Below are 11,019 nucleotides of genomic sequence, written 5' to 3' on the forward strand. Positions count from 1 at the left end.
TTATCAGAAGTTGGAATTTTGGAATCTTTATCGTGTTCTAAAATGTCATCGAAATCTCTTTCACTAATAATTGATTTAACACTTTCCTTCGAATCAGATTTTTGTAAAATTACTTTTTGGGATAATGTTTTGCCAGTTACAATTTCATGGTCAATGATTTCAGTAGTTTTAGATTCAAGTGTAGTTGTTTTAGATACCTCATCAGTGGTGTCAGTTTTTTCAACGGTTGTTAATGTAACTGAATCCTTAGAGTCAGTTTTATCAACTTTAGTTTTATCAGAGGTTGTTATTATGGTATCTTTGTCGAGTTCTACAATGTCATCGAAATCTTTGTCACTAATTATTGATTTAACAATTTCTTTCGAATCAGATTTTGTTAGGATGGATTTTTCGGTCAATGGTTTATCGGTTATAATTTTATGATCAATGATTTCAGACTGTTTAGATTCAAGTGTAGTTGTTTTAGATACCTCATCAGTGGTGTCAGTTTTTTCAACGGTTTTTAATGTAACTGAATCCTTAGAGTCAGTTTTATCAATTTTAGTTTTATCAGATGTTGTTATTTTGGTATCTTTGTCGTGTTCTACAATGTCATCGAAATCTCTTTCACTAATTATTGATTTAACAATTTTTTTCGAATCAGATTTTGTTAGGATGGATGTTTCGGGCAATGGTTTATCGGTTATAATTTTATGATCAATGATTTCAGAATGTTTAAATTCAATTGTAGTTGTTTTAGATACTTCATCAGTTTTGTCAGTTTTATGAAGTTTAGTTTTATCAGAAGTTGGAATTTTGGAATCTTTATCGTGTTCTACAATGTCATCGAAATCTCTTTCACTAATTATTGATTTAACAATTTCTTTCGAATCAGATTTTGTTAGGATGGATGTTTCGGGCAATGGTTTATCGGTTATAATTTTATGATCAATGATTTCAGACTGTTTAGATTCAAGTGTAGTTGTTTTAGATACCTCATCAGTGGTGTCAGTTTTTTCAATGGTTTTTAATGTAACTGAATGCTTAGAGTCAGTTTTATCAACTTTAGTTTTATCAGAGGTTGTTATTTTGGTATCTTTGTCGAGTTCTACATTGTCATGGAAATCTTTTTCACTAATTATTGATTTAACACTTTCTTTCGAATCAGATTTTGTTATTATGGATGTTTCGGGCAATGGTTTATCGGTTATAATTTTATCAACTTTAGTTTTATCAGAGGTTGTTATTTTGGAATCTTTATCGTGTTCTACAATGTCATCGAAATCTCTTTCACTAATAATTGATTTAACACTTTCTTTCGAATCAGATTTTGTTAGGATGGATGTTTCGGTCAATGGTTTATCGGTTATAATTTTAGGTTCAATTGTAGTTATTTTAGTTACCTCCTCAGTGGTGTCAGTTTTATGAAGTTTAGTTTTATCAGAGGTTGTTATTTTGGTATCTTTGTCGAGTTCTACATTGTCATCGAAATCTTTTTCACTAATTATTGATTTAACACTTTCTTTCGAATCAGATTTTGTTAGGATGGATGTTTCGGGCAATGGTTTTTCGGTTATAATTTTATGATCAATGATTTCAGAATGTTTAGATTCAATTGTAGTTGTTTTAGATACTTCATAAGTTTTGTCAGTTTTATGAAGTTTAGTTTTATCAGAAGTTGGAATTTTGGAATCTTTATCGTGTTCTAAAATGTCATCGAAATCTCTTTCACTAATAATTGATTTAACACTTTCCTTCGAATCAGATTTTTGTAAAATTACTTTTTGGGATAATGTTTTGCCAGTTACAATTTCATGGTCAATGATTTCAGTAGTTTTAGATTCAATAGTAGATTTTTTAGATACCTCATCAGTATTGTCAGTTTTTTCAACGGTTTTCAATGTAACTGAATCCTTAAAGTCAGTTTTATCAACTTTAGTTTTATCAGAGATTGTTATTTTGGTATCTTTGTCGTGCTCTACAATGTCATCTAAATCTTTTTCACCTAAAATTTCCTTAACACTTTCTTTCGAATCAGATTTTGTTAGGATGGATGTTTCGGGCAATGGTTTATCGGTTATAATTTTGTGATCAATGATTTCAGACTGTTTAGATTCAAGTGAAGTTGTTTTAGATACCTCATCAGTGGTGTCAGTTTTATGAAGTTTAGTTTTATCAGAAGTTGGAATTTTGGAATCTTTATCGTGTTCTACAATGTCGTCGAAATCTCTTTCACTGATAATTGATTTAACACATTCTTTCGAATCAGATTTTGTTAGGATGGATGTTTCGGTCAATGGTTTATCGGTTATAATTTTATGATCAATGATTTCAGAATGTTTAGATTCAAGTGTAGTTGTTTTAAATACCTCATCAGTGGTGTCAGTTTTTTCAACGGTTGTTAATGTAACTGAATCCTTAGAGTCAGTTTTATCAACTTTAGTTTTATCAGAGGTTGTTATTATGGTATCTTTGTCGAGTTCTACAATGTCATCGAAATCTTTATCACTAATTATTGATTTAACAATTTCTTTCGAATCAGATTTTGTTAGGATGGATGTTTCGGTCAATGGTTTATCGGTTATAATTTTATGATCAATGATTTCAGACTGTTTAGATTCAAGTGTAGTTGTTTTAGATACCTCATCAGTGGTGTCAGTTTTTTCAACGGTTGTCAATGTTACTGAATCCTTAGAGTCAGTTTTATCAACTTTAGTTTTATCAGAGGTTGTTATTTTGGTATCTTTGTCGTGCTCTACAATGTCATCTAAATCTTTTTCACCTATAATTTCCTTAACACTTTCTTTCGAATCAGATTTTGTTAGGATGGATGTTTCGGGCAAAGGTTTATCTTTTATAATTTTAGATTCAATTGTAGTTGTTTTAGATACCTCATCAGTGGTGTCAGTTTTATGAAGTTTAGTTTTATCAGAAGTTGGAATTTTGGAATCTTTATCGTGTTCTACAATGTCATCGAAATCTTTTTCACTAATTATAGATTTAACACTTTCTTTCGAATCAGATTTTGTTAGGATGGATGTTTTGGGCAATGGTTTATCGGTTATAATTTTATGATCAATGATTTCAGAATGTTTAGATTCAATTGTAGTTGTTTTAGATACTTCATCAGTTTTGTCAGTCTTATGAAGTTTAGTTTTATCAGAAGTTGGAATTTTGGAATCTTTATCGTGTTCTAAAATGTCATCGAAATCTCTTTCACTAATAATTGATTTAACACTTTCCTTCGAATCAGATTTTTGTAAAATTACTTTTTGGGATAATGTTTTGCCAGTTACAATTTCATGGTCAATGATTTCAGTAGTTTTAGATTCAAGTGTAGTTGTTTTAGATACCTCATCAGTGGTGTCAGTTTTTTCAAAGGTTGTTAATGTAACTGAATCCTTAGAGTCAGTTTTATCAACTTTAGTTTTATCAGAGGTTGTTATTATGGTATCTTTGTCGAGTTCTACAATGTCATCGAAATCTTTATCACTAATTATTGATTTAACATTTCTTTCGAATCAGATTTTGTTAGGATGGATGTTTCGGTTAATGGTTATCGGTTAATTTATGATCAATGATTTCAGACTGTTTAGATTCAAGTGTAGTTGTTTTAGATACCTCATCAGTGGTGTCAGTTTTTTCAACGGTTTTTAATGTAACTGAATCCTTAGAATCAGTTTTATCAATTTTAGTTTTATCAGATGTTGTTATTTTGGTATCTTTGTCGTGTTCTACAATGTCATCGAAATCTCTTTCACTAATTATTGATTTAACAATTTCTTTCGAATCAGATTTTGTTAGGATGGATGTTTCGGGCAATGGTTTATCGGTTATAATTTTATGATCAATGATTTCAGAATATTTAGATTCAATTGTAGTTGTTTTAGATACTTCATCAGTTTTGTCAGTTTTATGAAGTTTAGTTTTATCAGAAGTTGGAAGTTTGGAATCTTTATCGTGTTCTACAATGTCGTCGAAATCTCTTTCACTGATAATTGATTTAACACATTCTTTCGAATCAGATTTTGTTAGGATGGATGTTTCGGTCAATGGTTTATTGGTTATAATTTATGATCATGATTTCAGATGTTTAGATTCAAGTGTAGTTGTTTTAGATACCTCATCAGTGGTGTCAGTTTTTCAACGGTGTTAATGTAACTGAATCCTTAGAGTCAGTTTTATCAACTTTAGTTTTATCAGAGATTGTTATTTTGGTATCTTTGTCGTGCTCTACAATGTCACCTAAATCTTTTTCACCTAAAATTTCCTTAACACTTTCTTTCGAATCAGATTTTGTTAGGATGGATGTTTCGGGCGATGGTTTATCGGTTATAATTTTATGATCAATGATTTCAGAATGTTTAGATTCAAGTGTAGTTGTTTTAGATACCTCATCAGTGGTGTCAGTTTTTTCAACGGTTGTTAATGTAACTGAATCCTTAAAGTCAGTTTTATCAACTTTAGTTTTATCAGAGATTGTTATTTTGGTATCTTTGTCGTGCTCTACAATGTCACCTAAATCTTTTTCACCTATAATTTCCTTAACACTTTCTTTCGAATCAGATTTTGTTAGGATGGATGTTTCGGGCAATGGTTTTTCGGTTATAATTTTATGATCAATGATTTCAGAATGTTTAGATTCAAGTGTAGTAGTTTTAGATACCTCATCAGTGGTGTCAGTTTTTTCAACGGTTGTTAATGTAACTGAATCCTTAGAGTCAGTTTTATCAACTTTAGTTTTATCAGAGATTGTTATTTTGGTATCTTTGTCGTGCTCTACAATGTCACCTAAATCTTTTTCACCTAAAATTTCCTTAACACTTTCTTTCGAATCAGATTTTGTTTGGATGGATGTTTCGGGCAATGGTTTATCGGTTATAATTTTATGATCAATGATTTCAGAATGTTTAGATTCAAGTGTAGTTGTTTTAGATACCTCATCAGTGGTGTCAGTTTTTTCAACGGTTGTTAATGTAACTGAATCCTTAGAGTCAGTTTTATCAACTTTAGTTTTATCAGAGGTTGTTATTATGGTATCTTTGTCGAGTTCTACAATGTCATCGAAATCTTTATCACTAATTATTGATTTAACATTTTCTTTCGAATCAGATTTTGTTAGGATGGATGTTTCGGTTAATGGTTTATCGGTTATAATTTTAGATTCAATTGTAGTTATTTTAGATACCTCATCAGTGGTGTCAGTTTTATGAAGTTTAGTTTTATCAGAGGTTGTTATTTTGGTATCTTTGTCGAGTTCTACAATGTCATCGAAATCTTTATCACTAATTATTGATTTAACATTTTCTTTCGAATCAGATTTTGTTAGGATGGATGTTTCGGTTAATGGTTTATCGGTTATAATTTTATGATCAATGATTTCAGACTGTTTAGATTCAAGTGTAGTTGTTTTAGATACCTCATCAGTGGTGTCAGTTTTTTCAACGGTTTTTAATGTAACTGAATCCTTAGAATCAGTTTTATCTATTTTAGTTTTATCAGATGTTGTTATTTTGGTATCTTTGTCGTGTTCTACAATGTCATCGAAATCTCTTTCACTAATTATTGATTTAACAATTTCTTTCGAATCAGATTTTGTTAGGATGGATGTTTCGGGCAATGGTTTATCGGTTATAATTTTATGATCAATGATTTCAGAATGTTTAGATTCAATTGTAGTTGTTTTAGATACTTCATCAGTTTTGTCAGTTTTATGAAGTTTAGTTTTATCAGAAGTTGGAATTTTGGAATCTTTATCGTGTTCTAAAATGTCATCGAAATCTCTTTCACTAATAATTGATTTAACACTTTCCTTCGAATCAGATTTTTGTAAAATTACTTTTTGGGATAATGTTTTGCCAGTTACAATTTCATGGTCAATGATTTCAGTAGTTTTAGATTCAATAGTAGATTTTTTAGATACCTCATCAGTGGTGTCAGTTTTTTCAACGGTTTTCAATGTAACTGAATCCTTAAAGTCAGTTTTATCAACTTTAGTTTTATCAGAGATTGTTATTTTGGTATCTTTGTCGTGCTCTACAATGTCACCTAAATCTTTTTCACCTATAATTTCCTTAACACTTTCTTTCGAATCAGATTTTGTTAGGATGGATGTTTCGGTCAATGGTTTATCGGTTATAATTTTATGATCAATGATTTCAGACTGTTTAGATTCAAGTGTAGTTGTTTTAGATACCTCATCAGTGGTGTCAGTTTTAGGAAGTTTAGTTTTATCAGAAGTTGGAATTTTGGAATCTTTATCGTGTTCTACAATGTCGTCGAAATCTCTTTCACTGATAATTGATTTAACACTTTCTTTCGAATCAGATTTTGTTAGGATGGATGTTTCGGTCAATGGTTTATCGGTTATAATTTTATGATCAATGATTTCAGAATGTTTAGATTTAAGTGTAGTTGTTTTAGATACCTCATCAGTGTTGTCAGTTTTTTCAACGGTTATTAATGTAACTGAATCCTTAGAGTCAGTATTATCAACTTTAGTTTTATCAGAGGTTGTTATTTTGGTATCTTTGTCGAGTTCTACATTGTCATCGAAATCTTTTTCACTAATTATTGATTTAACACTTTCCTTCGAATCAGATTTTGTTAGGATGGATGTTTCGTGCAATGGTTTATCGGTTATAATTTTATGATCAATGATTTCAGAGTGTTTAGATTCAAGTGTAGTTGTTTTAGATACGTCATCAGTGGTGTCAGTTTTTTCAACGGTTGTTAATGTAACTGAATCCTTAGAGTCAGTTTTATCAACTTTAGTTTTATCAGAGGTTGTTATTATGGTATCTTTGTCGAGTTCTACAATGTCATCGAAATCTTTATCACTAATTATTGATTTAACACTTTCTTTCGAATCAGATTTGTGTAGGATGGATGTTTCGGTCAATTGTTTATCGGTTATAATTTTATGATCAATGATTTCAGAATGTTTAGATTCAATTGTAGTTGTTTTAGATACCTCATCAGTGGTGTCAGTTTTTTCAACCATTGTTAATGTAACTGAATCCTTAGAGTCAGTTTTATCAACTTTAGTTTTATCAGAGGTTGTTATTATGGTATCTTTGTCGAGTTCTACAATGTCATCGAAATCTTTATCACTAATTATTGATTTAACACTTTCTTTCGAATCAGATTTTGTTAATATGGATGTTTCGGTTAATGGTTTATCGGTTATAATTTTATGATCAATGATTTCAGACTGTTTAGATTCAAGTGTAGTTGTTTTAGATACCTCATCAGTGGTGTCAGTTTTTTCAACGGTTTTTAATGTAACTGAATCCTTAGAATCAGTTTTATCAATTTTAGTTTTATCAGATGTTGTTATTTTGGTATCTTTGTCGTGTTCTACAATGTCATCGAAATCTCTTTCACTAATTATTGATTTAACAATTTCTTTCGAATCAGGTTTGTTAGGATGGATGTTTCGGGCAATGGTTTATCGGTTATAATTTTATGATCAATGATTTCAGAATGTTTAGATTCAATTGTAGTTGTTTTAGATACTTCATCAGTTTTGTCAGTTTTATGAAGTTTAGTTTTATCAGAAGTTGGAATTTGGAATCTTTATCGTGTTCTAAAATGTCATCGAAATCTCTTTCACTAATAATTGATTTAACACTTTCCTTCGAATCAGATTTTGGTAAAATTACTTTTTGGGATAATGGTTTGCCAGTAACAATTTCATGGTCAATGACTTCAGTAGTTTTAGATTCAATAGTAGATTTTTTAGATACCTCATCAGTGGTGTCAGTTTTTTCAACGGTTTTCAATGTAACTGAATCCTTAAAGTCAGTTTTATCAACTTTAGTTTTATCAGAGATTGTTATTTTGGTATCTTTGTCGTGCTCTACAATGTCACCTAAATCTTTTTCACCTATAATTTCCTTAACACTTTCTTTCGAATCAGATTTTGTTAGGATGGATGTTTCGGGCAATGGTTTATCGGTTATAATTTTATGATCAATGATTTCAGACTGTTTTGATTCAAGTGTAGTTGTTTTTGATTCCTCATCAGTGGTGTCAGTTTTAGGAAGTTTAGTTTTATCAGAAGTTGGAATTTTGGAATCTTTATTGTGTTCTACAATGTCGTCGAAATCTCTTTCACTGATAATTGATTTAACACTTTCTTTCGAATCAGATTTTGTTAGGATGGATGTTTCGGTCAATGGTTTATCGGTTATAATTTTATGATCAATGATTTCAGAATGTTTAGATTTAAGTGTAGTTGTTTTAGATACCTCATCAGTGGTGTCAGTTTTTTCAACGGTTATTAATGTAACTGAATCCTTAGAGTCAGTTTTATCAACTTTAGTTTTATCAGAGGTTGTTATTTTGGTATCTTTGTCGAGTTCTACATTGTCATCGAAATCTTTTTCACTAATTATTGATTTAACACTTTCTTTCGAATCAGATTTTGTTAGGATGGATGTTTCGGGCAAAGGTTTATCGGTTATAATTTTATGATCAATGATTTCAGAGTGTTTAGATTCAAGTGTAGTGTTTTAGATACGTCATCAGTGGTGTCAGTTTTTTCAACGGTTGTTAATGTAACTGAATCCTTAGAGTCAGTTTTATCAACTTTAGTTTTATCAGAGGTTGTTATTATGGTATCTTTGTCGAGTTCTACAATGTCATCGAAATCTTTATCACTAATTATTGATTTAACACTTTCTTTCGAATCAGATTTTGTTAGGATGGATGTTTCGGTCAATTGTTTATCGGTTATAATTTTATGATCAATGATTTCAGAATGTTTAGATTCAATTGTAGTTGTTTTAGATACCTCATCAGTGGTGTCAGTTTTTTCAACCATTGTTAATGTAACTGAATCCTTAGAGTCAGTTTTATCAACTTTAGTTTTATCAGAGGTTGTTATTATGGTATCTTTGTCGAGTTCTACAATGTCATCGAAATCTTTATCACTAATTATTGATTTAACACTTTCTTTCGAATCAGATTTTGTTAATATGGATGTTTCGGTTAATGGTTTATCGGTTATAATTTTATGATCAATGATTTCAGACTGTTTAGATTCAAGTGTAGTTGTTTTAGATACCTCATCAGTGGTGTCAGTTTTTTCAACGGTTTTTAATGTAACTGAATCCTTAGAATCAGTTTTATCAATTTTAGTTTTATCAGATGTTGTTATTTTGGTATCTTTGTCGTGTTCTACAATGTCATCGAAATCTCTTTCACTAATTATTGATTTAACAATTTCTTTCGAATCAGGTTTTGTTAGGATGGATGTTTCGGGCAATGGTTTATCGGTTATAATTTTATGATCAATGATTTCAGAATGTTTAGATTCAATTGTAGTTGTTTTAGATACTTCATCAGTTTTGTCAGTTTTATGAAGTTTAGTTTTATCAGAAGTTGGAATTTTGGAATCTTTATCGTGTTCTAAAATGTCATCGAAATCTCTTTCACTAATAATTGATTTAACACTTTCCTTCGAATCAGATTTTTGTAAAAATTATTTTGGGATAATGTTTTGCCAGTTACAATTTCATGGTCAATGATTTCAGTAGTTTTAGATTCAATAGTAGATTTTTTAGATACCTCATCAGTGGTGTCAGTTTTTTCAACGGTTTTTAATGTAACTGAATCCTTAAAGTCAGTTTTATCAACTTTAGTTTTATCAGAGATTGTTATTTGGTATCTTTGTCGTGCTCTACAATGTCACCTAAATCTTTTTCACCTATAATTTCCTTAACACTTTCTTTCGAATCAGATTTTGTTAGGATGGATGTTTCGGGCATGGGTTTATCGGTTATAATTTTATGATCAATGATTTCAGACTGTTTTGATTCAAGTGTAGTTGTTGTTGTTTTGATTCCTCATCAGTGGTGTCAGTTTTAGGAAGTTTAGTTTTATCAGAAGTTGGAATTTTGGAATTTATTGTGTTCTACAATGTCGTCGAAATCTCTTTCACTGATAATTGATTTAACACTTTCTTTCGAATCAGATTTTGTTAGGATGGATGTTTCGGTCAATGGTTTATCGGTTATAATTTATGATCAATGATTCAGAATGTTAGATTTAAGTGTAGTTGTTTTAGATACCTCATCAGTGTGTCAGTTTTGTCAACGGTTATTAATGTAACTGAATCCTTAGAGTCAGTTTTATCAACTTTAGTTTTATCAGAGGTTGTTATTTTGGTATCTTTGTCGAGTTCTACATTTTCATCGAAATCTTTTTCACTAATTATTGATTTAACACTTTCCTTCGAATCAGATTTTGTTAGGATGGATGTTTCGTGCAATGGTTTATCGGTTATAATTTTATGATCAATGATTTCAGAGTGTTTAGATTCAAGTGTAGTTGTTTTAGATACGTCATCAGTGGTGTCAGTTTTTTCAACGGTTGTTAATGTAACTGAATCCTTAGAGTCAGTTTTATCAACTTTAGTTTTATCAGAGGTTGTTATTATGGTATCTTTGTCGAGTTCTACAATGTCATCGAAATCTTTATCACTAATTATTGATTTAACACTTTCTTTCGAATCAGATTTTGTTAGGATGGATGTTTCGGTCAATTGTTTATCGGTTATAATTTTATGATCAATGATTTCAGAATGTTTAGATTCAATTGTAGTTGTTTTAGATACCTCATCAGTGGTGTCAGTTTTTTCAACCATTGTTAATGTAACTGAATCCTTAGAGTCAGTTTTATCAACTTTAGTTTTATCAGAGGTTGTTATTATGGTATCTTTGTCGAGTTCTACAATGTCATCGAAATCTTTATCACTAATTATTGATTTTTTAACACTTTCTTTCGAATCAGATTTTTTAATATGGATGTTTCGGTTAATGGTTTATCGGTTATAATTTTATGATCAATGATTTCAGACTGTTTAGATTCAAGTGTAGTTGTTTTAGATACCTCATCAGTGGTGTCAGTTTTTTCAACGGTTTTTAATGTAACTGAATCCTTAGAATCAGTTTTATCGATTTTAGTTTTATCAGATGTTGTTATTTTGGTATCTTTGTCGAGTTCTACATTGTCATCGAAATCTTTTTCACTAAT

The 11,019-nt window shown here is 30.1% G+C and overlaps 1 long non-coding RNA gene across 1 annotated transcript; it reads left to right on the top strand.

Moving 5' to 3' along the window:
* The first annotated feature begins 396 nt into the window (after positions 1-396).
* On the top strand, positions 397-8,454 carry LOC126550926 (uncharacterized). Its single transcript, XR_007604964.1, has 4 exons — positions 397-555; positions 1,219-1,357; positions 5,143-5,210; positions 8,317-8,454. It is a non-coding gene; the product is annotated as an uncharacterized LOC126550926 (long non-coding RNA).
* The last annotated feature ends 2,565 nt before the right edge of the window (positions 8,455-11,019 follow it).

The sequence above is a fragment of the Aphis gossypii genome, chromosome 3 (genome assembly GCF_020184175.1).
Source record: "Aphis gossypii isolate Hap1 chromosome 3, ASM2018417v2, whole genome shotgun sequence".
In the NCBI taxonomy this organism is placed as follows: domain Eukaryota; kingdom Metazoa; phylum Arthropoda; class Insecta; order Hemiptera; family Aphididae; genus Aphis; species Aphis gossypii.